Genomic DNA, 18,994 nt, shown 5'->3' on the forward strand with positions numbered 1-18,994 from the left:
AATACATTAGAATAAATCATACATATTTTACATTAGGTTATTCATAGTCTATAAAATAATCTTTCCTAAATTATATAATATAAAAATAAGCAATGTTTCAAATTTCTTCCAAAACTTGAGGGTAGTTCTGGCCCCAAATTATAACAGAATTAGTAACATAAGTAGAAATTAGAATTATAATTATTTAAAATTTAAATATGCCAGGATATGAAAATATTCATTTTATTAAACAGATGGAAAAATAAACTTATCAAGTTTAATAACAAATCTGAGGTAAAAATCTACATTATATTACACCAAGGAAAATATATTTAAAAGACTGTTTCCTTAATTTATCATTAACATTTAATCTTTCTAAAGTACTCTTTCATTACCTCTGGCCTTCAGGGTCTAGTAATTAAGGTGACTTTTATATGAAATGATCTCTACGACAGGAGTATTTGCACTTCGTTATTGATTACTCAATACAGACCTATCAGATAAAATTAAAATGTTGCAACTTGATCAGAATGATGCAGTCTCACTTTACGTAAAACTGCAAATCACAGTATGCCAACACTTTATATTTTCAGCTTTAATTTACTAGCCAAAAGGGACTAAGAATGTACTATAAAATTTTAGTACAGCTGATCCTTGAACATCTGTTCAGATTTGGACTGTGTGGGTCCACTAAAATGTGGATAATTTTCAATAATAAATACTATAGGATTTGGTCTCTGGTTGGTGGAATCTGCCAATGTGGAAAAACCAGAGACATGGAGGGTCGACTATAATTTATACTCAGATTAAATAACCCCCATGTTGTTCAAGGGCCAAATGTATAGAAAATATCTCAGATGCAAAACAAACCTTCACAAGAATTTACAAGAATGACTATAAGAAAATGCAAATTAAATTTATATACCTTGGTTCCACAAAAATACTGCTGCCTAACTTCTAACAGTAATCTGAGTATTAAGACCACTTCAGATGATATTAGTTGAATTTCAGCCACATTGGATCCTAGCATTTAATTTTGTTTGTTTTGCCACTACCAGATATCTCATGTTATATTAACAAAGGGAATTAGCATTTTCAGTGTCCTGTCTGCATTCTTTCCAGCCTTCCTCTGCTTAAGTTTTTAAAAATAGTTGTTTCAAATGCAGTTGGAGCCTACAGTGCATGAGGAGAACTCTCCCATCCAGGTCTCCAGGGCTTATCCTGCAGGCACCCAACAGTCAGTTCAAGGAGACCACCCTGCATAGATGCAAATACTTTGTTCAAGTTCCACATGTGTCTCCAAACCCCAACCAATTAATTGCATATGCCTTTTGTTGTGCATACTCATCCCAGTATTTACTGTATAGCAGATTTAGATGGTGGTGTTGGGGTCGGGGGTGGTGGGAGATGGAACCCAAGTTGTGATTATTTTAACAAGATGGAATTAAATGATGAAAAAAATCTAAATGTATTTTAGCCCAGTACTTTTAGCATACCCATTTTTTTTCTTTCTTTTGGACAAACTTGTAGCATATGGAAGTTCCCAGGCCAGGGACTGAATCTGAACCAGTGCCTCCACAGACAAGCCAGATCATCAATCCACTGAGCCACAGCAAGAACTCCCATTAGCATCCCTAATTTTTAAGATTATAAATTCACAGTGAATACACTAGTGACTATTTTTAAACAAACATTGAATAATTTCACGCTATAAAAATTCTATGCTCACAATTTCAACTTGGATTTGTTTTGCAGCTTATTTAATGCTGTTTGAAAATCAGGCAGGTAATGAAAACTATATATTTGAGCATGCATTACAGGAGGCAACGTAGTGGAGATTAGGGCCAGTCACTTAGAAAAGTATGCCCATTTATCTGATATACTCAGCTTCTAGAAGACTGTCACAGATTCAAATATAACTTCTTCAATGCTGTTTTATAAATCAGACTTTCAAAGAATCTAGATGCTAAGCCCTAACAAATGCAAAAACTAAACTATGGTCGATGCAGTCTCACTGTTACCACCACACCACTCTCACCATAAAGCACAGACACACGCTATGTTTGGCATTGTCTCTTGAACTATAGGTTTTAGAATCACAGAATTTGAGAGCTCAAAGGAACTTGGAAGATGGTGAATTTAGTTCCTTAATTCCCACCTGAGAATAGGAAGAGGAGGATGGACAGAGGGAATCAGCATTTATCCATCACAAGGCGCATGAGATTGGGCACTTCCAACTTGACTATCTCATTTCAGGTAGGTAGCATTAAACCCCATTTGATAGCTAAGAAAAGGTGGATCTACCTGGGTAAATAATCCTCCCCCTCAATAAATCCACTAATGGGGAACAGGGGAAAATTCAACTTCAAAGTTACTGCTCTTTCCTCAGGGTTTCGCAAAGCATGGTCCTAGGACTGGCAGCAGGGACATAACCTGGAGTTTCCGTTGTGGCGAAGCAGAAACAAATCTGACTAGGAACCATGAGGTTGCGGGTTCGATCCCTGGCCTCGCTCAGCAGTTTAAGGGTCCAGTGTTGCCATGGTGTAGGTCATAGACGCAGCTCAGATCTGGCATTGCTGTGGCTCTGGCATACGCTGGTGGCAACAGCTCTGATTAGATCCCTAGACTGGGATCCTCCATACGCCATGGGTGTGGCCCTAAAAAGACAAAAGAAAAGAAAAAAAAGAAATACAAGTTCCTAGGCCTTTACCCAGCCCTACTGAACCAGAAACTGTGGTGGGGCCTCCCGCAAGTCCTGCAGATGATGCTGGAGAACACTTGTTGTCTCTCAGAGACTTTACCTGGAACATGGATATGTACCATTTTATACTAAGCTATGACAGAAGTCAAAAGAACTTAGTGTATCATAATTCACAACAGAATATTAGGACAGGATAGCCTTCAACAAACTTCTGCTTTGGCAGTTCCCGTCGTGGCTCAGTGGTTAAGGAACTCGACAAGTATCCATGAGGATGCTGGTTCAATCCCTGGCCTGGTTCAGCAGGTTAAGGATCCGGTATTGTCATGAGCTATGGTGTAGGTTACAGACACAGCTCGGATCCCACATTGCCGTGATTGTGGCATAGGGCAGTGGCTACAGCTCAGATTCGACTCCTAGCCTGTGAACTTCCACATTCCACGGTGCAGCCCTAAAAAGACAAGAAAAAAAAAAAATTCTGCTTTGAATGTTACATAACTGACACTGAATTTTTTCAAAAGAAAAAAAAATTTTTGAGAGTTATTCCAAATGAACAAATATTGGCAGTAAGATTCTAAAGAACTGGGAGTTCCCATCATGGGGCAATCCGACTAGGAACCATGAGGTTGCAGGTTCGATCCCTGGCCTTGCTGAGGGGGTTAAAGATCCAGCATTGCCATGAGCTGTGGTGTAGGTCGCAGATGTGGCTCAGATCCAGCATTGCTGTGTGCTGTGGTGTAGGCCAGCAGCTGTAGCTGTGATTTGACCCCTAACCTGGGAACCTCCATATGCCGTGAGTGCGGCCCTAAAAGGCGCAAACACACACACACACACACACACACACAGATTTTAAAGAACTGTTTTCACCTTAGGACCAAAATAAGACTCTTAAAACAAAAATCTTCTGTCTGCCTTACAAAGTCTCACTGAAATGAACAAATACCTTGCCTGACTTAGTTAATATCTGCCACAATTAAAATTAGTTATGGAAAAACCAAGTAGGTTTATACTGAACATTTAGAATATAAGGATCTAAGTTAAAGTCAATAAAAGTAGCTCTTAAGAAAGAAAACATGTAAAATTAAATTAAAAACTAAAAATTTAATAAAGTACCTTGGTAAAAGTTTCAGTTTGGAAGTTTAACTTCAAAAGTTCCAATTTGGAAGGTTTCCTTTCCAACTTTAAAGTATCATGAAGGAAATGCTGTCCTCATCTGAGTGTTTCTACCCCAAATCTCCATATGAAAAATAAAATCATTCATGTTACCAAAAATTCACAATGTTCTCACTGGAGATTTTACCATTTCATATTAGCATTTCAGCCAATGTGCCTAACCAGAGAATATAAATTACTTTTCATATGTAATTTTTCCAAAGGTTATGCCAATGATTTCATTAGTTGACATTCTAATATGTGTATTTCATATAGGAAATTTTATTTCATATAGGAAATTTCATTGTTTTTTTAATGTAACATTAAAATGATATTTAGTTTTTTGGGTTGTTGGTTTTTTTTTTTTTTTTTTTTTTGTCTTTTTGCCATTTCTTGGGCCACTCCCACGGCATATGGAAGTTCCCAGGCTAGGGATCAAATTGGAGCTAAAGCTGCCGGCCTACACCACAACCATAGTAACACCAGATCTGAGCTGCATCTGCAACCTACACCACAGCTCATAGCAATGCCAGATCCCTGGCCCACTGAGAGAGGCCAGGGATTGAACTCACATCCTCAGTCAGATTCATTTCCACCGTGCTACAAGGTGAACTGCCAATGTTTATTTTCTAAGATACATAAACCACATTTGTTTTTAGAAAATCAAAAAAAAAATCAGAATGAAAATAAGGTAATTTAATACTAGTTAAGTTAAAATAAAGATTTCAATTATCATGTAATCTTGATGCCTGAGGGCAAAACAAAAAGCTTCATGTCAATAGGACAATAAATTCCCAGAGTTCTCGTCATGACTCAGTGGTTAACGAATCCGAGTAGGAACCACAAAGTTGAACCCCTGGCTCGGGGGTTTAAGGATCCAGCGTTGCCATAAGCTGTGGTATAAGTCGCAGATGCGGCTCGGATCCAGCGTTGCTGTGGCTCTGATGTAGGCCAGTGGCTACAGCTCCGATTCAACCCCTAGTCTGGGACCCTCCATATGCCATAGCAGCGGCCCAAGAAATGGCAAAAAGACCAAAAAAAAGGACAATAAATTCCCAACTGTCATTACTTGCTTCAAATTTACAATTAACTCCTTTTCTGTCCCTAGCTTTTTAAAGGCTCTTAGTATTTAAGAGCCTGTGTACATCTAGTGTATGAACTATGAAATACTGTACTATTAATTTTTCTACAGATGGATGAGGCTGATAGGAAATGTGGGGGAGGGTCTAAAAGCTGCATGTCTATGTAAAAAATGTATCTCAATTTATCTAAATGGAATTTTTGGTAAATTACATACTAAAATAGAACCCTAACTTCAAATTCTATAAACTGAAAATATTACATATGCCTTGTCACCATTAAAAAAATCAGCACAGAATACTACTCAGCCATAAAAAAGAACAAAATAATGCCATTTGCAGCAACATGGATGGAACTAGAGACTCTCATACTGAGTGAAATAAGAAAGAAAGACAAATGCCATATGATATCACTTATCTCTGAAGTCTAATATACGGCACAAATGAACCTTTCCACAGAAAAGAAAATCATGGACTTGGAGAATAGACTTGTGGTTGCCAAGAGGGAGGGGGAGGGAGTGGGATGAATTGGGAGCTTGGGGTTAATAGATGCAAACTTTTGCCTTTGGAATGGATTAGCAATGAGATCCTGCTGTGCAGCACTGGGAACTATGTCTAGTCACTTATGATGGAGCATGATAATGTGAGGAAAAAAAAATGCATACATGTATATGTAACTGGGTCGCCATGCTGCACAGTAGAAAAAATAATGTATTGGGGAAATAACAACAAAAAAAAACCCTAAAAACTAAAAATAAAGAAATAAATCAGCACACAACTATGTTAGCTGTATATAGGTTAAACCTACAGATGTCACAGGGTAGCAGTCATCTCTCAATTCTTTGAATGCTTCTTTTATTATTAAGTAATAAAGAATATTTCAAAAGGAAAGTAGGGAGAAATGACACAGGATTATGTCAACTAGAATTGCTCAAAATAAAAACATTTATTTGCTAATATGATTCTGGAAAAGATATTTTCTAATTCCTTCTTTAAAGATATTCTATTTTTTCAACCAGCTCACTGAAGATTAGTACTACAAACATTACTTACCAAAGTGCCTTATGAAAAACCTTGGCTTCTAGAGAAGTCATACCTTGCAACCCCAAATTGGTTCTGCATGATTCACTGTCAAGTGGGCATTATTAGCCTTCTTCCTGAAATAAGACTGTATACTTTTGAGAACATTCATTTAAACTTGTGAGCTCACTCCTATAGAAACAATGGACTTTATTCATTGGTTGTCAGAAGGAATACCTGTCTAAGGAATCAGTTAAGTCAGGCTGATAGAAGCCAATATATTGATTTTTTTAATCAAAATTTATTTATAAGGACTAAGTATAGGTGTATTCCATACATCTAATGGCTCTTACAAGTTCCAGAAAAACATTCATCAAAGCACTTTTAAGGCTGCTTTATTTTCCAGTTTTGTTGTAGTAGACATTCTGATGTTCATCTAACAGAAAGCCTTTCTGACAAAACAGCAGACTTCCTTCCATCAAGGTCATAATTTGAAACATAATACAGTAATGGGATTTAAATTATGTATGGGAGGAAAAGTAGAAGACTGAAACAAGGTATTAGAAACCCCTATTTGGGTCTTTAGAGTTAGAAAAATATAATCATGGGCCAACACTGTTCTAACAGAAATGAAGGACATTAGCAGTTACTTGAATATAACATCTGCCAACATTTGCAAAGGCCTGCAATGTGGCTGCCATGATCCTAGGGCCCTGATACCTAGATTTCTGGGTAATCACAGAATGGAAGTTATTTACCATAATTTAACATCTTGAGATGAACCCTTAACTACAAAGGTACAAAAAAATGAAGACCTCAATTGCTTACTTTCCATGTATAGTAGGCAAATGCAAAAATCATTATGAAAAATAAAACCTGGGAGAAAAGATAATAAGTAGGTAGGCAAAGCTGAAGTAATTCATACTTTGAGGTAACCAGTGTAATAGTGCTTCCTTCTAAAGAGGTTGTTTCTTTGATTAAAAAAAAAAAAAAAAAGCATGGCCTAGCAGAAGACCTCAAGACTCACCTGGTATGTTAACAAGGCTTCCTACTCCTGGAATCCTGAATGACAACATACACCTGTATAACATGTGAACACAGAGCACAGGGACAAGCAAAACATTCTCAGTTCAACTTCCTTTCCTACAATATTTACAGATAACATAAAGCTTGAATTTCACCTTCACTGTTTGAACTATTTTGTTCTATAAATTACTGAAAGGTACTGATAAACTGTCAACAGCAAAAACAGAATATAGAAAGGTATAGAGATAATAAAGTTCAACCAAAATTAGTCTTGGAGTAATTAAAATGTTACTCCATTAAGCTATTTTTTTTAAAAAAAAGAAAATTTAAGTCCACATTCTTTACATGCCTTTAACCTGTGCCAAGCTAACAAAAGCTATCTTTTCAAGTTAATATTATCAACAAATAGTCTTTTAAATTAATATAAACGTTCTGAGGACAAGCAGAGAGATGGCTAAATTTCACTTTAGACTTATGGTAACACCAAAGCAATTTTAAAAATGTGAGTAAGACAAATTGAAGCTAAACACTGCAAAGGGAATTTTTAAACATCAGATTTGTTAGGAGTTCCCACTACGGCTCAGTGGAACAAACCCTACTAATATCCATGAGGATGCAGGTTTGATCCCTGGCCTTACTCAGAGGGTTATGGATCCAGTGTTGCTGTGAGCTGTGCTGCAGGTCACAGACATGGCTTGGATCCTGTGTTGCTGTGGCTGTGGTGTTGGCCAGTGGCTGCAGCTCCAATTCAACCTTTAGCCTGCTAATTTCCATATGCTGCAGGTATGGACCTCAAAAAAAAAAAAAAAAATCATATTTGTTAAGATATTTTGAAGAGAAATGAACTACTCTCACAAAACTTGAGATGGAAATGTGTTTTGATTAATCAAAAGCCTGAGTGGGAGTTCCTGTCATGGCACAGCGGAAACAAATCCGACTAGGAACCATGAAGTTGCAGGTTCAACTCCTGGCCTGGCTCAGTGGGTTAAGGATCTGGTGTTGCCATGAGCTGTGGTGTAGGTTGCAGATGCAGCTCGGACGTAGGCCGGAAGCTACAGCTCCAATTAGACCTCTAGCCTGGGAACTTCCATGTGCCACGGGTGCAGCCCTAAAAAGACAAAAAGGCAAAAAAAAAAAAAACGCCTGGGTGAATCCTGAGACATATACTCATCCTCTGGGGTCTATAGAGAATAGAGTCCAGGAGCAGCTGCACAATAAACACATATAAGGCCTAAGGTTAACAATTAAAATCAGAAGTATTTTAGGAGTTCCCATTGTGGCTCAGTGGTAACAAACTCGACTAAAATCGTAAGGACTTGGGTTCGATCCCTGGCCTTCCTCAGTTCGTTAAGGATCTGGCATTGCCATCAGCTGTGAGGTAGGTCACAGATGCGGCTCGGATCCCACATTGCTATGGCTGTGGTGTAGGCAGGCAGCTACAGCTCCAATATGATACCTTGCCTGGAACCTCCATATGCCGTGGGTGGGGCCCTAAAAAAAAACAGAAAAAAAAAAATCAGAAGTATTTTATATTTAAAGTTGAGGAAAAATTAAAATGTAATTTTTAAAGCAGAATTTCCTATGGTTTTTAACCATAAAAATTTATTTAGGAAAACTAAAACTATTTAAAGAAGAGACATCCAGTTCAAGAATAAAGTGGCACATTTATACATGAAAAAAATTGAAAACAATTGACAGATCTGTAACATACACACACACACATATATATATAAACATTTTATTTTAATACTCTTTATCACTTCAATTTACATCATTCCATTATGAAAATGTTTAATTGAAGAGAGAATATTTCTTCAAAACTCTAAATAAGCAGAGCTTTATCAATTAAATTTACAGCAATACAACCTTTAGAAATACATAATTCTTCATTTTTACAATAATACTTCCCCTTTAAAAATTTTTCATGTTTTGTCACAGATTTAAAGTACAAGGCACCTAATGCTAGGAAAGGATAATATGTAGTATAAGTGAACCAGATCTTTTTTCAAATAGTGATTCTTTCTAATGTCCCACCAAATTTGTGTGAACATGTGTTGCATAAATTAAACATTTTCTGTGTTAATTTGTAATATTCTACAAAACTCAAAAATATAATCCGTACCTATTGTAGGCAGCTTATTTTAGCATTTTACCTGTAAGAAACACTGATCTATTACATACTTAAATAATCTCTTGAAAACCTTTTCATAGTATAGTCCAGCATTTAACAAGTAATATGTGAAAATAAAGTCTCCAGAACATTAAAATTTTATCCCTTGATTAGTTCAAATTATTTCACCAGCTGAATTCCTTGAGATGTGTAAGGCAGGTTGGTCCTTTAGATGGACTGTAGACTGAAACTTCCTATAACTGTAGTGATATGTACACAGCTACATAGCAAAGTACTTCATTACGAAAATGAAGAAAACAGATATGAGGAAAATATATTTTAGAGTTCCAAAGAACTGAAACTGTTATTTTTCAGACTAGGCACTGAAACATTTTTCTACAAAAACTTGCCAGAGATTGTCTCTTCGCTGTACATTGCTCCATCATCAAGCTAAAAATAAAAACAAACACATAGTCATCATTAGATTACAATTGTCACAGCTTTAATTTCTATAGTTTATATTTTAAAAATCAGATTATCTTAACATTAAAATGTATATTAAACATAGTATACATACTTAATAATTGGATATTATAAATTGAGGTGAGTACTAAGAACTCATGACAGTGAGTTCTACAGCAATGCCAAAGGCTGGCATCCAACACAAGTTTTGAGATCACATAATAACTGTTTTACTCATGGTACACTCCACCATTACCCTTACTGAGAAAAAGACTCCTGCCCAGCCTATCTTACTTTATTCTACTCTGTTGTTCTATCTTATCTCCTCTTCATCCATCTCTCACTTCCAAAAATATCTGATTGAGGGTGGGTATGAGTGTAAGTATGGGAATAGTGCATAGCATACTAGGGATGGAAACTGTGTAAATTACAGCATTAAAAATTTTAGGGAGAAGGATCAAGACAGCAGAGGAGTTAAGATATGGTGCTCAACTTTTCCCACAAACACATTAAAAAAACATCTACATGTAGAGTGATTTGCACAGAACATCTGAATGCTGGCAGAAGACCTTAAACCTCCAAAAAGGACAGGAAACCCTCCACATAACTGGGTAGAACAAAAGGGGGAAAAAACAGAGAGAGACAGAAAAGGAATCAGAATAGGACTAGAACTCCTGAGAGGGAGCTGTTAAAGAGGATGGGAACCCATACCCTGGGAAGCCACCTAACTGATTGGGAGATCGGCAGAGACAGAGGAACCTCAAAGCTGCTGAGAAAAGAGCAGCAGCTGGACTGAGGAGGGCAAAGCATAGTGAGAGCTGCACAAATCATCTGCACCACCACCCTGGACACCACAGTCTGAGAGGCTCGGGCAGGGGCTGGGAGCTGAGACTCAGGCTCCAGAGATCAGTTCAGGGGAGAGGACTAAGGTTGGCTGTGTGGAGACAGTCTGAGGGGCTAGGGAGTGGTGTGCCACAGGCTGGGGAGCCAAGCACCATAGCCAAGGGAACCCAGGAGGAGGTCTGGCCCCACAGGAGAGGCAAGGCACCACTGTTGGGGAGGGAAAGAGGAGGAGGGGTGGACTGCCATAGGAATCTCTTTCCCAGTAAACATGCAGACTCTGAGAGGGTGGGGCACCTCTGGTGCAGGCTACAGGTGGCAAAGTACCACTTGCTCGGGCTATAGGAGACTGAGCACCTCCTGTATGGGCTACAGGTGGCTGGGTACCTCTTCTGTGGGTTAAAAGCAGCAGGGGGCTAAGTGCAACACGGTGCCTCTGCCGTGATCTACAGGAGGCAGGGACAAACCACAGCAGTCATCTCAAAAAATGGCGGGGGGTGGGAGGGATGGCACGTCACCACCAGGGGTCTGTAAACCGTCTCCCCCTGCAGCCCCAGTCACCTCAGAGGTCAGCAAAGAAGAAGGCACTGGAACTAAGCACCACCCGTTGTTGCTCTCACTCCCCTGGGAACACACCCACCCTGCTGCTCTCACTGCCACTCTAGGCACGGCCTACACATGCCTGATCACTGTCATTTCCCAGAACCCTGCAACTAGGAACAGCCTGTGCAGTACCTCCTACATGGGCTAAGCTGGATAGGGTGCTTCTGTGTGGTCTACAGGTGGCTCTGACAGTTATCTCTTGTCTCCAGAGGTGGACATGGCCCTCCACCACCAGGGGTCTGTGAACAGGCACCACTTTCAGCCCCAGTCACCTCAGAGGGCACCACAGAGGAGGGCACTGTGACTGAACATCACCCATTGTTGCTCTCACTCCCTTGGGAATTCACATACCCTGCTGATGCCACCACCAAATGCTCTTGGCACTGCCTAAATCTACCACTTCCCAGGGCCCTGGAACTAGAAGTAGCCTGTGCCACCTTCCAGTGAGTCGTTGCTACTATCAAGAGCCCAACAACTAGGCACTAACTACTAGTCCTACCCATTGCCTCCTTCTCTCTGGAAACACACATAGCACCCTATCAAGAGGATAACCGGAAAAAAAAAAAAAAAAAAAGGGAGTTCCCATCGTGGCGCAGTGGTTAACGAATCCGACTAGGAACCATGAGGTTGCGGGTTCGATCCCTGCCCTTGCTCAGTGGGTTAACGATCCAGCGTTGCCGTGAGCTGTGGTGTAGGTTGCAGACGCGGCTCGGATCCCGAGTTGCTGTGGCTCTGGCGTAGGCTGGTGGCTACAGCTCCGATTCAACCCCTAGCCTGGGAACCTCCATATGCCTCGGAGCGGCCCAAGAAATAGCAACAATAACAACAACAACAACAACAACAAAGACAAAAGACAAAAAAAAAAAAAAAAAAAAAAAAAAGAGGATAACCGCCTGATCACACTGAGGAAAGAGAGAGCAAATATCCAAACTCCCACAACAAGCATAAATAGTAACCTCCAACAAAATACAAAGGGGCACTCTTGCATAGAAATAGTCCTCCAAGACTATAGTAGTTGGTTTCCCTAAACTCACAGAACAAGAAAAATATAAGCAAAATGATGAAGTTCAGGAACCATTCCCAGTTAAAAGAACAGGAGAATTCACCTGAAGCAGCAAACAATGAAACAGACCTCTGCAATCTGATAGATACCGAGTTCAAAAAGGAGATAGTGAAAATACTGAAGAAATTAGGGTGGATGTGAAGGAATTAAGAGCAGGTATGAACAGTAATGCAGATTACTTTAGAAAGAAACTAGAAAATATAAAGATGAGCCAAGAAAAATCAGAAAACTCATTTGCAAAGACTCAAACTGAGATAAAGGCACTAAAGAGCAAAACGAATAATGCAGATGAACTAATTAGTGACTTGGAAGATAGAATAATGGAAATCACCCCATCAGGACAGCAGACAGAAAACCAAATGGAAATGCATGAACCCAACATGAGATCTATGGGATAATATAGAGTGGGTCAGTCTATGTATAATAGGGATTCCGGAAGGAGAAGAAAAAGAAAAGGGGATTGAAAATATATTTGAAGAAATTATGGTTGAAAACTTTCCAAATCAAAGAAAGCAGACATGAAGATACAGGAAGCACAGAGGGCCCCAAACAAGTTGGTACCCAAACAGGCCCACATCAAGATATTACAATAAAAACGGCAAAAGCTAAAGACAGAGAGGATTCTAAAGGCAGCAAGATAAAAACAAAGTATTAATTATACGGGAACCCCCATAAGGCTATCAGCTGATTTCTCTACAGAAACGATACAGGCCAGAAGGGAGTGACAAGATATATTCAAAGTTCTAAAAGGAAAAAATTTGCACCCTATTATACTCTACACAGCAAGCATTTCATTTAAAATAAAAGGAGAAATAAAAAATTTCTCCAACAAACAAAAACTAAAGAGCATAGCAATACTAAACCATTCTAAAAGAAATACTGAAAGGGCTTCTCTAAATAAAAAAGAAGAAATAGGATGGAGGAAATCACAACTGGAAAGCAATCACTTAAATAAGCCAGTGTAAAGATCTAAAAGGAAAAAAAAAACTATTGTAAAAGTGACAATAAACACAAGAAACAGCAAAAGGACAAACATGAAGATATTAAAAAAGTACTTCAAAAATCATAAAATGTGGGGAAGGTAAGAAAATCTAGACTCTTTTTTTTTTTAGAATGTGGTTGAAAGGAAATCATCCAACCAAAAAAAAAAAAAAAAAAAAAGAAAGGAACAAAGAAAAACAAGGTTTAAAATGGTAAAAAATACATATTTATCAATAATTACCTTAAATGTCAATGGACTGAATGCTCCAATCAAAAGACACAGAGTGGCAGATTGGATAAAAAAAGCAAGAGCCTACAATCTGCTGTCTATAAGAGACTCACCTTAGGGCAAAGGACACATATAGATTGAAAGTAAGGGGATGACAAAAGATATTTCATGCCAAGACAGGACAAGACAAGAAAGCAGGAATCACAATACTCATACCAGAGAAAATAGACTTTAAAATGAAAGCCATAAAGAAAGACAAAGAAGGACACTATTTATTTATAAAAGGATCCATTCAAGAAGAGGATATTACAATCCCCAACATATATGCCCCTAATATTGGAGCACCCAGATACATACAACAAATATTAGCAGACATAAAAGGAGAAACTGATGGGCATACAATAATAGTGGGATAATTTAACACCCCACTCATATCAATAGACAGATCCTCCAGACAGAAAATTAGTAAGTCAACAGAGGTCCTAAATGACACAATAGAAAAGTTACACTTCATTGACAGTTTTAGGACATTATATCCAAAAGAAAATCAGAATATATATTCTTTTCAAATGCACATGGAACATTCTCAAGGACTGACCACATACTGGAGCACAAAACTAACTTCAACAAATTTAAGAGTATAGAAATTCTTTCAAGGATCTTCTCTGATCACAATGGCATGAAACTAGAAATCAACCACAGGAAAAGAAATGAGAAAAAACTGATTACATGGAGACTAAACAACATGCTACTAAAAAAACCAATGGGGAATTCCCATCATGACTCAGTGGAAACAAGTCTGACTAGCATCCATGAGGACACAGGTTCGATTCCTGGCCTTGCTCAGTGGGTTGAGGATCCAGTGTTGCCATGGGCTGTGGTATAGGTTGCAGACGCAGCTCACATCTTGCGTAGCTGTGTCTATGGCATAGGCCAGCGGCTGCAGCTCCCATTCAGCTACTGGCCTGGGAACCTCCATGTGCCATGGGTGCAGCCCTACAAAGACAAAAGACAAAAAAAAAAAAGAAAAAAAAAAAGGGGGGGTCAATGAGGAAATCAAAAAGGAAATTAAAAAATACCTTGAGAAAAATGATAATGAAGACACAATCATACAAAATCTATGGGATGCCCCAAAAGCAGTGCCTAGAGGGAAGTTCAGAGCGATACACGCCTTCCTCAGAAAAGAAGAAAAATCTCAAATCAACAACTTAACCTACCGCCTAAAAGAATTAGAAAAAGAAGATCAAAACCGAAGTCAGCAGAAGGAAAGAAATCATAAAGATGAGGGAGGAAATCAATAAAATAGAGAATCAAAATACAATAGAAAAAAATCAATAAAACCAAAAGCTGGTTCTTTGAAAGGGTAAACAAAATTGACAAACCTCTGGCCAGACTCATCAAGAAGAGGAGAGAAAGAACTCAAATAAACAAAATAAGAAATTAAAAAGAAATCTCAACAGATACTGCAGAAATACAAAAAACCGTAAGAGAATACTATGAACAATTGTATGACAACAAATTTGACAACCTAGAAGAAATGGACAACTTTCTAGAGACTTACAGCCTGCCAAAACTGAATAGAGAAGAAATAGATCAACTGAACAGACCCACCACTAAAAGTGAAATTGAATATGTAATAAAAACAGTCCCTACAAGCAAAAGCCCAGGACCATATGGCTTCACAGGCAAATTCTACCAAACTTACAAAGAAGAACTTATAACCATTCTTCTTAAAATTTTCCAAAACGTTGAAGAAGAAGAAACACTCCCAAAGACATTCTATGAGGCCACCATCACCCTAATACCAAAACCAGACAAAGATACTACCAAAAAAGAAAATTATAGGCCAGTATCTTTGATGAATATAGATGCAAAAATCCTCAACAAAATGTTAGCTAACCAAATGCAATAACATATAAAAAAGATCATATACCATGACAAAGTGGGATTCATCCCAAGTTCACAAGGAAGGTTCAACATACGCAAATCAATCAATGTCATACACCACATTAAAAAAAGAAAAGTCAAAAAACACATGATCATCTCAATAGATGCAGAAAAAGCATGTGACAAAGTCCAACATCCATTCATGATAAAAACTCTTACAGGAGTTCCCGTCATGACTCAGTGGAAATGAATCTGACTAGGATCCATGAGGATGCAGGTTCAATCCCTGGGCTCACTCAGTGGGCGTTGCCATGAGCTGTGGTGTAGGTCACAGACACAGTTTGGATCCCATGTTGCAGTGGCTGTACATAGGCTGGCAGCTACAGCTCCAATTCCACCCCTAGCCTGGGAACTTCCATATGCCATGGGTGCGGCCCTAAAAAGACCAAAAAAAAAAAAAAAAAAAGAAGAAGAAGAAGAATATAAAATGGGAAAAAAAACAGTCTTTTCAGCAAATGGTGCTGGGAAAACTGGACAGCTACATGTAAATCAATGAAACTGGAACATACCCTCACACAAAAATAAACTTGAAATGATTTAAAGACTTAAACTTAAAGCAAGACACCATCAAACTCCTGGAAGAGTACATAGGCAAAACATTCTCTGACATCAACCTTACAAGTGTTTTCTTAGGTCAGTCTCCCAAAGCAACAGAAATAAAAGCAGGAGTTCCCGTCGTGGTGCAGTGGTTAACGAATCCGACTAGGAAACATGAGGTTGTGGGTTCAATCCCTGGCCTCGCTCAGTGGGTTAAGGATCTGGCATTGCCATGAGCTGCGGTGTAGGCTGCAGACACAGCTCAGATCCTGCGTTGCTGTGGCTCTGGCGTAGGCCGGTGCTATAGCTCCGATTCAACCCCTAGCCTGGGAACCTCCATATGCCGTGGGAGCAGCCCTAGAAATGGCAAAAAAGACAAAAAAAAAAAAAAAAAAGAAATAAAAGCAAATATAAACCAATGGGACTTAATCAAACTGACAAGCTTTTGCACAGCAAAGGAAACCAAAAAACAAACAAACAAAACGACAACCTATGGAATGGGAGAAAATAGTTTCAAATGATGCAACTGACCAGGGCCTAAATATCTAAAATATACAAACAACTCATACAGCTCAACAGCAAAAAAAAAAAAAAAAAAAAAAAAAAATCCAACTGAAAAATGGGCAGAACACTGAGTAGACGTTTCTCCAAAGAAGATATACAGACGGCCAACAGGCACATGAAAAAATGCTCAACATCACTAATTATTAGAGAAATGAAAATCAAAACTATAATGAGGTACCATCTCACACTGGTCAGAAGAGCCATCATTAACAAGTCAACAAATAAATGCTGGAGAGGATGTGGAGAAAAAGGAACCCTCCTACACTGTTGGTGGGAATGTAAATTGGTACAACCACTATGGAAATACCTCAGAAAACTAAATATAGAACTACCATGTGACCCAGCAATCCCATTCCTGGGCATATATCCAGACAAAAATTGCACTGAAAAAGATACATGCACCCATATGTTCACTGCAGCACTATTCACAATAGCAAAGACATGGAAACAACCTAAATGTCTATCAATAGATGAATGGATTAAGAAGATGTGGTATATATACACAGTGGAATACTATGTAGCCATGAAAAAGAACAAAATAATGCCATTTGCGGCAACATGGATGGAACTAAAGACTCCCATACGAAGTGAAGCAAGTCAGAAAGAGAAGGACAAATACCAAATGATGTCACTTATATCTGGAATCTAATATACAGCATAAATAAACCTTTCTACAGAAAAGAAACCCATGGATCTGGAGAACAGACTTGGGGATTGCCAAGGGGAAGGGGGAAGGAGTGGGATGGAATGAGAGTTTGGGGTTAATAGATGCAAACTATTGCATTTGGAGTGGATAAGCAGTAAGATCCTACTGTATAGCACAGGGAACTCTATTTAGTCAGTTCTGATGGAAGAGGATGGAAGAGATAATGTGAGAAAAAGAATATATATGTATATATGACTGGGTCACTTTGCTGTACAGTACAAACTGACAGAACACTGTAAATCAACTATACTGGAAAAAATTAAAATCTTAAAAAAAGTTTTGAAGAATAACTACTTCCATTTTTTTAGACATGACAAATAAATACATACTTAGTTCTACTTTGTCCCCAAAAAAACCTCAGTAAAAAGACAAAAAAAAAAAAAAAAAGAGAGAGAGACTTTTTAAAGGAAAAAACCACATGGACAAAGAGCAGAAATGAGAAAATAGCAGCTAGGAGTTCCCTTGTGGTAGAGTAGGTTAAGGATCCAGCATTGTTATTGCAGTAGCTTGTGTTGCTACTGTGGCACGGGTTCAATCCCTTGCCCAAGAACTTCCACATGCCACAAGTGTGGCCAAAAGAAAAAAGCAGCTAAGTCTTAGCTAGAAATGAAGAAATACAACCACATATCTCCATAAGGAGGGTTAAAGAAATAACTAAAAATAGGCAGACTGGTACAAAGTTTATGGAAAAAGCAGTTAAGATACTCAGACGCCCTCGTCTTACTTTTCACAGCTGATCAAGTGCCTTCTCTATCCCAGAAGATCTGAGGTTTATTCTCTAAAAAGGGTAGTAACAGAAGGTATTTGGACTGGGTAAATGCTAGGCACAATCCTACATGGCTCAGATTAAAAAATAACATTTGTATATTTATAGCAATGTAGACAATGATTACACATCTATCCAAAATCAAAGGATAACTATACTGGGATGATGAGGAGGTAGGAATCATATAGGGTTGGATACAGGCAAATGGGAGGGTGGAGGAGAGGAAGGGATAACTCAAAGTACCTATCCTCATGTACCATAGTGGGAGAATCAACTAATAATGCCAAAAACTGAGAAATCAAGAAATAGAAGAATTAGCATGGTACTTAGATGGAGAGGAAAACATCAAAAGAATCAGCAAAGAGTTTAAAGTAATTCCTCGGGGTGGGATAAGAATGAAAGTAGGACAGGCAGTGCAAGAGACAGCTGCATTGCACAAGAAGTCTTGTAGAATTCTCACTCTTCTAACTATGTGGATGTATAACCATAATACCAATGAAAACTAGAATAAAAAATGACCAATCAAAGAAAAACACAAAACCAAGATAAACAGCCTTAGGATAGAGGTGAATTTATCATGAAGATAAACTTAAGCTACATGGCCTGCGTGAGCACAAGGAATTGACAGGAGGTGTTCAATGATCTAGGTGAGAAGAGTAATCAAGAAACATTTCAATATAAACTGTCTTAAATTATTTCAGAAGAAAGGGACCAGAATCTCCAAAATTTCAGTAATTTATTGTGGTCTCTCACTCTAAATACATAATTGCTTTTTAAGAGCTCATTAAAAGAAACAAACTATCACATACTTTTTCTGCTATGTAAGAAATATATAAAAGATACTATTTCTTAAATAAATGTGGCAGTGTTCTTAAAATATTGTTAAGTGAAAGGCACAGAGAATCAGTATATATATATGTTGTGCAAATTATGGTAAACACACACATGCATAGAGAAAAGATTGGATATTACATTTTTCTTAATTTTATACTCAGAGAAAAAATATTCTTCTAAAGCATCATTAAATAAAATGATGACCCTTAGTATGAATATAAGTAAGTAATAGTTAAAGCTTGGGATCACTAGTGGTCATTTTGTAATGTATAGAAATATCAAATCACTACATTGTGCATCCAGATCCAACAATGCTGTAGGTCAATTATACTTTAATTAAAAAAACAAACAGGAGTTCCCGTCGTGGCGCAGTGGTTAACGAATCCGACTAGGAACCA

General features: G+C 38.1%; 1 protein-coding gene across 2 annotated transcripts in view; it reads right to left on the minus strand.

Annotated features, from left to right (window-relative positions):
* The window catches only part of SLC35F5 (solute carrier family 35 member F5), a 47,331-nt gene continuing 37,013 nt past the window's right edge, over window positions 8,677–18,994 (minus strand). The window contains exon 15 of one of the 2 annotated variants that reach the window (XR_002338988.1): window positions 8,677–9,514. The gene's annotated coding sequence lies outside the window, so the exon portion shown is untranslated. The remainder of the gene's footprint in view (window positions 9,515–18,994) is intronic. The other variant, NM_001243692.1, reaches the window with a different exon arrangement.

The sequence above is a fragment of the Sus scrofa genome, chromosome 15 (assembly GCF_000003025.6).
Source record: "Sus scrofa isolate TJ Tabasco breed Duroc chromosome 15, Sscrofa11.1, whole genome shotgun sequence".
Taxonomy (NCBI): Eukaryota; Metazoa; Chordata; class Mammalia; order Artiodactyla; family Suidae; genus Sus; species Sus scrofa.